The 10,577-nt window shown below is 40.3% G+C and overlaps 1 long non-coding RNA gene across 14 annotated transcripts; it reads left to right on the top strand.

Annotated features, from left to right (window-relative positions):
* The first annotated feature begins 1 nt into the window (after position 1).
* On the top strand, positions 2–6,957 carry LOC123175790 (uncharacterized). Of its 14 annotated transcripts, none has more exons than XR_006488153.1 (10): positions 2–115; positions 217–251; positions 552–778; positions 1,747–2,406; positions 2,833–2,923; positions 3,589–4,381; positions 4,486–4,553; positions 4,687–4,845; positions 4,934–5,840; positions 6,742–6,957. It is a non-coding gene; the product is annotated as an uncharacterized lncRNA (long non-coding RNA). The 14 variants fall into 14 exon arrangements; XR_006488149.1 differs by having other exon boundaries at positions 2,833–2,919; positions 6,742–6,955; XR_006488150.1 differs by having other exon boundaries at positions 1,747–2,919; positions 3,589–3,839; positions 4,281–4,381; positions 6,742–6,952.
* Positions 6,958–10,577: the final 3,620 nt, after the last annotated feature.

Below are 10,577 nucleotides of genomic sequence, written 5' to 3'. Positions count from 1 at the left end.
TTTGCAGAGGCTTACTTGCAGTCCCTGAGCAAGGCTATGTCGCACTACCACAAGGCCCAACTGCTGCTCCTCGACATCACCGACTTCTCGCTGTGGGTCAGCAGCAAGAGATCAAGTCCATAACTGCTTATTTACCTTTGCTCTGTTGTTCCTCATGTTGTGTTCCTCATGCTGCGATTCTGAACTTTTTCCTTGTTTCTGAATGTTGTTTTGCAGATCCAGAGCAAGTATGAGAGCTCCAGTAAGCCATCGTGAGTAAACATCATGCCTACTTTGTGTGCTTGTTCAGCCTCTTTTATTGTGTTGATTGGGGAATCTTGAGATTTTATTTGCGCAACTTGGCAAACTGGTCCCTCATTGATTTTAGCAATCAGCAGTACCAGGCCCACAGAGATTGCGATCATACAATTTTGTCTGCATCTTTATAGCCGTCGCATCACTCATTTTAGACCAGTATTCATGGATTTGTTGTCCTGTTTGCTTCTGTTTCTGTGTGCTCCAAAAAAATGCTTCTTCTTTAGACAACCCGAAATCATGCTTGTGTTGTGCAGGTCCAGAACCAGTCCATGTCTGAGACGACGTTTGGAAGGGTGTCCGATTTCATCGCACCTTTTGCAATGTTTCCTAAGACGGATGAGCCTAGAGGTACCAGAACAATACAATTCAATCTCTTCTCATGTTTCTGCAAGAGTAGATACAGTGTACTGTGTTGGATATGCTGACTCGTTTTGAGGGAGCTAGAAAATCTGTGGTGCTTCCTGGAATCACGTTATTCAAGGTAAAACCAGCCAAGTTGTTCTCTTCGATGTTCTTTGCATTAGATTAATATAAATCATGTTCCTAGCAAAGTACTATTCTATTACAATCTTTTAGAGTTGTAGTAGCCGGAGATTCATTTTCAAGTTTGAACCCCTATCCTATTATTTATGTTTGAGCATGTTCTTCTTGTTTCTGTACGAGTACCTCTAATTTAACTCTCTAAAAGCTCCCAAGCAAAAGAAGGCTTGCTGCGTCCTAAAAAAGATTCTCCTTGTTTGCTTATGCTTGTGTTGCTTCCTGCCTACTGCTTTGGTACAAATATATGCATGTTAGTTTGTCTCTGATGTGTTGTAGGGCGTGCCCAGCTTTCTTAGCTTCTTACCAATTCTTGGTTCTAGGATCCAGTAGACTAGGTGATCATTTTTTATATATGCCCAAACCAACGCATGCTGCTGTAATATATGTGCTTCAGAATTGGCAGAGCACCACTTGCTGTATACATATGCAAACAGTAATTCTTGTTGCTCACCAATATGAGGTATAGTTGTGGGAATCCTGAACTGAAGTTGGGGATTGCTGATGTGAAATGGCGGCGTCACGAGCCAGATGGTCACCATGGAGACCATAAGCAGCCCAGCAGCAGCAATCCAACATAAATGCATAAAACAAGCATGAGCGGACACACGCAGCAATAAGCATGGGAATAGAAGTGGATAGCCATGGAACCTGTTGCGCGGGGAGCGCCAGTCAGCCTGGCGGACCTGTGACGTAAGCACGACGCTAGATCAGACACACTCACGGTCATTGGCGTGTGCGCTGGATCGGCAGCCCTCGGCTGATACAAGCAACTTGCATGATGTGGTCGCTTGGTCTATCCATCAACATTATATCTCCTTCATCAATTAGTTTTCTCATATTTCTTATTATGAAGGCTAGGAACTAGGCTGAAATACACATATGTTTTAGTTTTTGCTTTTCTTAATGCAGATGTGGAAGATCTAAAATCCTCTGTGAAAGATTTTGGTTCTGCGGAAGCCAATGATCTGGCACTGGGACCTTAACTTCTGGAGTGAACGACTGCGGGAATCAAAATACAATATTGATGAGGTTCTTTCTTTACAGAAATCGATTACAATATTAATGAAATTAGCTCCTGGCCATTGCATATTTCCATACTTATTGGAATTCGGTTTTATCATTAATTGTTGATTTAACTTTTTAGCTCTGATGTATGAGAAAACTATCTGCATTTCTTATCTATCATGGATATGCTGATATATTGCTCTACTAAAAGGAATTGTTGGCCTAAGATGTTATTATATACGTGACATGTTATTGGCTAAATATGATTCATACTTTACAAACTCCTTACAGCTGGAGTAGGATCCAATGAACAGATGATGAAAAATAAATTAAGCACTTGCTTTGATTTGTTCAAATTTTTACAGAAACTGTTAGAACACACTTTTCTTTGCAAGCCGGATACAAAGAGGAATGTGTTAAATATATGGAAGATAAAATTATTTGCAAGCAAACTCTGCTTGTTTGCCATATTTTGCGCACCGTCTTAAAATTATTTGTCCAATGGAAGGACTCTCTGCAACATCAATTCCAGTATGTTGCTTTAGTTGTTCTGTGTGATGCAAGGTAATATTTTTCTTGCAATTTTTGCATCTTTTACCTTTTCACTTCTGTTGAGAGAAACATGTTGTTTCTTAAGAAGATATTGTTTATAAGACGGAACAATACTCACCATATATGATATTCTTCCACCAAATAAATATTTTTTGAGTGCAACTAAAATCGTTTTCCTTCTCATTCATGATACTGTGGTCTGACATAGCTGATGGATGTTCAGGTTTCTCTATTAATTGCAATGCCTTCTAGATGTTCTACTATAGTGTTATTTGTCTGTGCTTTAATATCCATTCTGCATGTGTTCTTTTGTTTATTTTCAAGATATCCTGGCTCTCTGGAATATGCCCTGTTCAGCTGAAAGGATGTATTGCAATTATGCAGAGAGATCGAATTGTTCGGACTCCAGTGCCACTTTCAGTTTTCTAATTTTTGCAGGGATATTGAGTGAGGGCTGGTCTAAACTTTAAGAGAATAACTTATTACATTCTGGGATCACCAACTTTTGGCGTTTTCTCGGACTAGGTAGGTAGGACCATTAGCAATTCTCCTGATTTGCTTGCAAGATTGATTTATGAAAATATCATGGTCGTTATATTTCGGTTTGCTGCTAATTTCATTGAATATGTTTTGATGGATCCTTTTTAAGCTTTCATCCTTTACCATTTGTAAAAGTAACTAACACATTCGTGATTGAATTTTTGAATGGTTAATGGGAACACTATAGGTCTTGTTTCTTCGCTTTTTTAATGTTCCATATATTTTTCATGTACATACCATAGTGTGCATTCAACCATCTACGAAGCTTCATGACTGATTAAATGTTACAGCTGCTAATGTTATTGTGTTTCATGGATCAAGTTTTTCTTTCTGTTTCCGCATTGACGTGTTGTTTCAATGGTAGAGTTAGTTTTTTTTGCGGGAATGGTAGAGTTAGTTACGACTGGTGTTTTCCTTGCGTCCCTGCCGCCCTGGCTACAGCTTGTTATGCCAATTGTGGCAGAGTGAAGGGAGGGAGAGACTAAAATAATTGTAGTTCTGAGACATAAATGTGTCAACAGAGCTTATGGTTTCCACTGCGGTTTTTCTCAAATAACCAATATATGTCTGCATTCTTAATATTTCTTGCTTCTATTTGTAATCTTACTATTTTCTCCATGATACACTTGCTTACCAATATGGTATTGTGTTCAGTGTATGTGGCCTACCGTATCCGTGATGTGGTGGCAGGAAGAGGCCAGTGCCACCATTACTGTATCCGTGTCAGCCATGGTGGCATGAAGAAGCATAAATTCAGAGTATTGCTATGATGTTCTTCTCTAGCGTTGCAGGTGTATCCGCAAAGTGTCTCATAATATTTGGTTAAAGCCTGCAATTGTTTAGGTGATATGAACTTCCTTTATCTTGAATGGATTTGAACTCCAGCCAAATTCAAGTGATGAAAGGTCAGTTTTGTGCTGATTCACAAGTTTAGATATCGTCCCTCCAGTGTACTTCTTGGTTGATTAATGAAAAATGCTTTCTGCTCACTTCCCCTTCCTAGATTAGTCTGTGTATGAAAAGAAAAATTCTTTTTTTGTATAATACTATCGATACCATGGAATAGTTTTTATGAATGATCCTCTTTAGCTAACATTTAATCAAGGTTACCTAAAGAGAATGATATCACTTCATAAAAACCATTCATGAAGAGAATCATTCATAAAAACAATTCTCTTTATGATAGTATTATACAGAAAAAGCTAACATTTGTATAAGGAGAATCATTCTCTTTAGCTAACATTTAATCATGGTATTTGGTGGAACTGGCTGTGGAGTATTAGGTAGATTGTGATATGGTGAATTATTTGTTAGACACGACATTACGAGCTCCTCCTTTGCAGCAGTACATGGATTTTTTGTACATAAATCTCATGAGTCCATTATGCCTTACGTATCTGAACCTATGATTCTAGAGAAGATATAATATACTTCTGGATTACACAAGGTAAAATCCTCTTTCACTAACCCTTTCAACTTTCAAATATTGTCAGTTGGGGCTCACAGAACAGATTGAGTTGATTTTGTTGTTCTTTTGTGCTATCTGGACAGAGCTTATTGTTTTATTCCATTCTTAGTCTACTGATGGTAAATGATATATGGAAAATCAACATTTCAAGGTAAATAAAATGCCCCCAATATGTTTCTGTTCACATGATTACTGACTCATGTTTCTTTTATGTGATGCGATGTTCTCTTTGTTGCTCTCACTTTGGTTATATACTACTAAAACTTCGTATAATTTTCATTTAGATTTGGTGTTGTTAGCATTAGACGGTGTGCATCAAATATGAAAGTAGGGCCAAGCATCAAAGGCAAGGTGAAGGAAGGTGCCTGTGTGGTTCTTCTGCAGCTCGCAGCGAGGATTGCTGTGTCCAACCTGCACAAGAATGCCAAGAAGTCCTTGGAGACGTAAGCCACGACACATATTTCTGCCATGATTTCCTTCGGCTGGATTTAATGGATTTAGGTGTTGAAAAATTATGGGTTGTGGATGCAGGATTAAGGACATGTACCTGTACTACAACGAGAGATCTGGGCTGCTTCTTTGTGGCTTCCAAACTTGAAATGTTTGTTTGGAAGTTAGTTTAGTTTTTTGTTGTGGATTCACACCTTCTCACATGTACCATCCGGTTAGACCTTTAGATTTCCAAAGAAACTAAATGAAGATATGGTGGTATGGTTTCATTTGTACAACTTAAAGCCTTTCATGCTTTATATTTTCTCGGCAATTTGCTCTTGAAGAATCATGTATCTATGTTAGATCCGGTGAGAAAAGGCGGCTTCAAAGCAGAGGATTCGGGAGTGTTGGCCACATTTGGTTTTTGACTTGGGTGTTTAAATATTCTCACAATACTTGGCTCCCTCTTGGCCTTTGTGCCATTGGCGCAACGAGTCATCTAGTTAATAGGAAAGGTTAGAAAAGTATGATTTGAGATTTACTTCTGCAATCTATGGTGAAGGAGGAACCCATGTATCGGTCGCCGTCCGCAATGAATACCGTCCTACCAGGACCGGTACCGGTGATATCCAGCTCGCTCTCCGGCCCTGGTTACCCTATGGTGAAGACATAAGCCGTCGACTAGACCTCGATGACCTCACAGCTAGGGACGAATGCCTTCAACAGCGGTAGCTCATCGAGCTGGATGCAGAACCAGCGATTCATTTATCAAAGCAACCTGCTGAAGCCTTCCGCCGTGCCGGGATGGGGAGGATCGGGTGCTGGAAAGCAGCAGCCATCACCCTTGGAATGGTAACACCAGCAGCCGCAGGTTCGAGAATGACCCCAGTGATCCCCTTGTGGAGGACTTTGCCTATGGGTCATTCACAGAAAGTGAGACCAAGAAGATCACCGGGGAGAAGCGTCTGGCTGAGATTGTGCACACAAATCCTAAGAGGGTCAGAAGGTACATGTATATCATCCATTGATTTGTCCTTTCTTCTTTCTATCTAGTGCTAGTCCTTTTAGATTTTAACACGTTCTGCGTACAAAACATGGAAAGTTACTTTTTTATGAATATGTCTATGTGGTACTATTAGAAAATTCCATGATGGAAAAAAGTAATATTGATTTTTACTTGTGTTTTGTACATATTTCTGACAAAAAAAAATGTTTCTAACATATCAATAGCAAAAGTTGAAAAGTTTGATTTTAGACATTGTCATGTGTCATATGTTTCCGAATGAGTGGCGTCATATGTTATTTTCCCTTTGTTGCAAACTTCTGTTCCATCTAATTTGTAGCTATATATCAACATGGCTTGAGTTGAATTTTGTAGATTTTTTTACCGTCAGTGCATTATGATTCTTTTTGTTATGGATATTGGTAGTGTCATAATATGAAGGTCGAACAAAGTGACACACGAAATACCATGTAGAAGATATATAGTAAATTATCATAATGTCTAGTTTCCTATATATATTACCATGTTTGGAGTCATTGGGTGTCTCCCTCAAAATAATTATTTTTCTTTTTTGTTCTCTAAGAATTTAGCCGAAAAATATATCTCATCACTGTGTCGTACTTGCATTTTTTAGAGTTAATACTTCAACATAATACTCAAACTTATATTAATTAAAAACATTTCTGTGGAAAATAACGCACATATGATATCATTTCAATTTTATTTACCCATGTGTCATTTTCTCCTTGAAACAATATGTGGTGACTTGTTATCTATGTGGATGCATGTGGTGACTTGTTTATATTTTTTAGTAATATAATACTATAATAGATAGAAGTTTGATTCTTGCAAAATACCCCGAAGACTGCTAACTAGCGCATGCATTTGTGAAATCTATTTGCAGTATCCTTCAAAACCGAAAAAGGTGCACAAATTAGTAATGATGTGGGTTTTCGATTACGAGAAATACAGCTCAGCGGGGTTGGTCAGGTTTGCTGGCTTAGAAGAGTCAAGTGGAAGATGATGTTTTATTTTGCTGTGACGAGGAAGAAAAACTTCACGCATCTGGAGAGAAACTTTACATGTTGGCTCTATTTTCTGGGCATGTAATAACATATATTTTTAGTTTTTGTTCCACTCTTATCAAGATGTTACGGAACAAGTGTTTGCTTTCTTTGTAGTTGTTGTCGCGATGTGCCCAGGGGGAGGAGAACCCTCTTGAACAACTATTTCGTGTCATCAGTTTTCAAAAGTAAATTTTTGGACTGTTGCTACTTCTTCAATTGAGACAAATGATTTATTGATTCTCTAATTTCTTAGGTGGTTGGTGCTAGAGAAACAACTATTTATAAGTCATAGCCGAGAACAATCTGATTAGGCTTCAGGATTCATGGAAGAAAAAACAGGACAAAAAACACTTCATCTCACAAAGCTAGCATAAGTGAATGCGAAAAATACATTTTTATGTCGATTGAGCCAATCATTTGAATGTTTTATAAACCGAATCTAGGGCGTAACCACTTGCGTGTAAGCTTTAAGGAATCCCTTATTCTCCCCCGACCGGTTGTCTTCGTCATCCGGACCCTTACCAGTTGCCGCCTGCTCTTCTCTCCCCATCACTCCCGCTTTGTTGTCCTATTTGCTGTCCCCTCCTCTCCGTCTTAGCTCGCCATATTGTCTCTAGCTAACCGCCCTAGCCCCCTTCACTAGTTTTGCCACCACCACCACTCTCACAACCTGCAGTGTCAAGTCGGATCACTAAAACTCTTAATCCTTGTTTGGGTTATCGTTTTCCTTTAAAATATCCCTATATAAAATAACCGTCTCGGCCCGTTGTTTTGTTTCTGGAAGGAAATTGCATAGTTGTCTGTAAGATAAACATCTGAGTTAAACACCTCTGGTTAAATTACATCGATCCCAAGTGTGGCCTTATTAGGTATCTGCCTAAGCTATTTGTGTCGACAATCATTGTCATTGATGTTAGAGGTGGTTGTGACTACTTTCACACATCCCTTTAGCTCATTGAACTGGCTACAGAAGCAGTCATTTCTTTATCAAAGCAACCCGCGGATGCCTGCTCCTAGTCTGGGATGGGGAGTATCATGTGCTGGAAGCAGACACCATCAACCTTGGAGTGGCCACACCAGCAGCCGTGATGGGACATTCATAGAAAGTGAGATTAAGAAGATCGCATGGGAGAAGCGCCTCACAGAGATTGTGCTCAGAACTCATAAGAGGGTTAGAACTTAGAAGGTATATATAATATCATCCATTCAATTATCCTTTCTTCTTTATATCTAGTGCTAGTCATTTTGGATTTTAACATGTTCTCTGGTACAAAACTTAGGAAGTAATTTTTTATGAATATGTTTCCGTGAAACTATATAGTAGGTACAAATATTAGATTCTATGATTTGAAAAGTAATATTGATTTACTTGTGCACTACCATGTGGAACACATGGTATGCAATCCGAACTTGATGAAGAAAAGATTTACTTATGCAGTCTAAGTGCTTTTACATATTATTAGCAAAGGTTAGAAAAGTTTGATTTGAGACATTGTTAGTTGCCACCTATTTCTGAATGAATGAGCAATATGTATTATTGTTCCGAGCTAGTTATTCTCCCTTGTTGCAAATTTTTGTTCCATTTAATTTGTAGCTATAGCAACCTCGATTTGACTTGTGTGTTGTATACATATTAATTTCAAGTTTGATCATTAAATTTATAATCAACAGTTTAGATATTTAAGCCTATGTTGAATCACATGATGACTTTGTCGTCTTTTGTTATAATATAATTGATAGGTAAACGTTTGATATTCTTGGAAATTACCTGAATATTGTGCTAACAATGTCCATTCTCCCGTGAAATCTATTTGGAGTATCTTTTAAATCTAGAGAGGTACACAGACGAGTAATGATGTAGTCGATATAGGCTTGTAATTTTGAGGAATGCAACTCAATAGGTCGAGCATGTTGCTACAAGGCGCTCAAGATTGCTAGCTAGAAGAGGCAATTTGGATATGTTGTTTCCGTTTTCTCTCATGACAAAGTAAGCAAAACTTCTGGTGTTGGACGAGTGAAACTTTCCTGTAACTGGTTTCGTTTTCCGGGCGTGTGCTGGAGGTTTCTAGTTTATGTTCCAGTCTTGTCTAAAAATTGTGGAAAAAGTGTTTGCTTTCATTCTAATGGTTGTTGCGATGTGCTCATGAAGGGGGAAAAACTTCTCGAGGGACGAGGACCCTTTTGATTGACTATTTTGTTTTATCAGTTTCTAAAACAAAAAATATCTTTTTTTATTTCCTAGGTGGTCAGCGACTAAGAGAGGCATCTGATTAGACTTTGGTATTCATGACAGTAAAATGAGATGAAAAAAATATCGTGTAACATCTACCATAACCGACTGGGAAAATGTATTTCTATGTCGACTAAGCAATAATCATTTGAATGTTTTATAGGATGAGGCTAAGGTATGATCGCTCGTGTGTAAGCTTTAGGTGCAATCCAGCGTTCTCCCTTGACCATTTCCTTCTTCCTCCTGCCCCTTCCTCGTTGTTGCCCGCCCCTCTATCCCGCACCACTCCCGCCTTGTTGTACTCTTTATTGCCCCCACCTATACATCCTCACCATCTTTTTTATAACTGGCCCAGTCCCCTTCCCTATGCCTACAACAGTGCTACCACCACCATTAATTGTCTTATTTTGTACCGTCAAATTGCAGCGTCGTCGCTCTTACTATAGGCATACGACCAAGCTGCCAGTGAGGCAGTGACCACCATCATTGTTATCGTTATCCGTGGTGGTTCACTACTTTGCCACAACCCTTCGATGCCCTTCTTCCATCTCACTTCCTCCTCTTCTCGTGTCTCACTTTTTCCTGTTGGGGAACGTAGTAATTTCAAAAAAATTCCTACGTACACGCAAGATCATGGTGATGGCATAGCAACGAGAGGGGAGAGTGTTGTCCACGTACCCTCGTAGACCATAAGCGGAAGCGTTATGATAACACGGTTGATGTAGTCGTACGTCTTCACGATCCGACCGATCCAAGTACCGAACGTACGGCACCTCCGAGTTCAGCACACGTTCAGCTCGATGATGATCCCCGGGCTCCGATCCAGCAAAGCTTCGGGGATGAGTTCCGTCAGCACGACGGCGTGGTGACGATGATGATGCTCTACCGGCGCAGGGCTTCGCCTAAACTCCGCGACGATATGACCGAGGTGGAATATGGTGGAGGGGGGCACCGCACACGGCTAAGGAACGATCCGTAGATCAACTTGTGTGTCATGGGGTGCCCCCCTGCCCCCGTATATAAAGGAGCCAGGGGGGAGGAGGCGGCCAGCCAAGGAGGGCACGCCAAGGGGGGAGTCCTACTCCCACCGGAGTAGGACTCCCTTCTTTCCTAGTTGGAATAGGAGAAGGGGGGGAAAGAGGAGGAAGAGGGGAAGGAAAGGGGGGCGCCGCCCCCCTTCCCTTGTCCTATTCGTACTAGGAAGGGGAGGGGCGCGCGGCCCCTTCCTGCCTCCTTCCCTCTTCTCCCTCGAGGCCCATGTAGGCCCAATAACCCCCCGGGGGGTTCCGGTAACCTCCCGGTACTCCGGTAAAATGCCGATTTCACCCGGAACGATTCCGATGTCCAAATATAGGCTTCCAATATATCAATCTTTATGTCTCGACCATTTCGAGACTCCTCGTTACGTCCGTGATCACATCTGGGACTCCGAACAAACTTCGG

The sequence above is a fragment of the Triticum aestivum genome, unplaced genomic scaffold, assembly GCF_018294505.1.
Source record: "Triticum aestivum cultivar Chinese Spring unplaced genomic scaffold, IWGSC CS RefSeq v2.1 scaffold40397, whole genome shotgun sequence".
Classification (NCBI taxonomy): domain Eukaryota; kingdom Viridiplantae; phylum Streptophyta; class Magnoliopsida; order Poales; family Poaceae; genus Triticum; species Triticum aestivum.
This window is presented reverse-complemented; position numbering and strand designations above follow the sequence as displayed.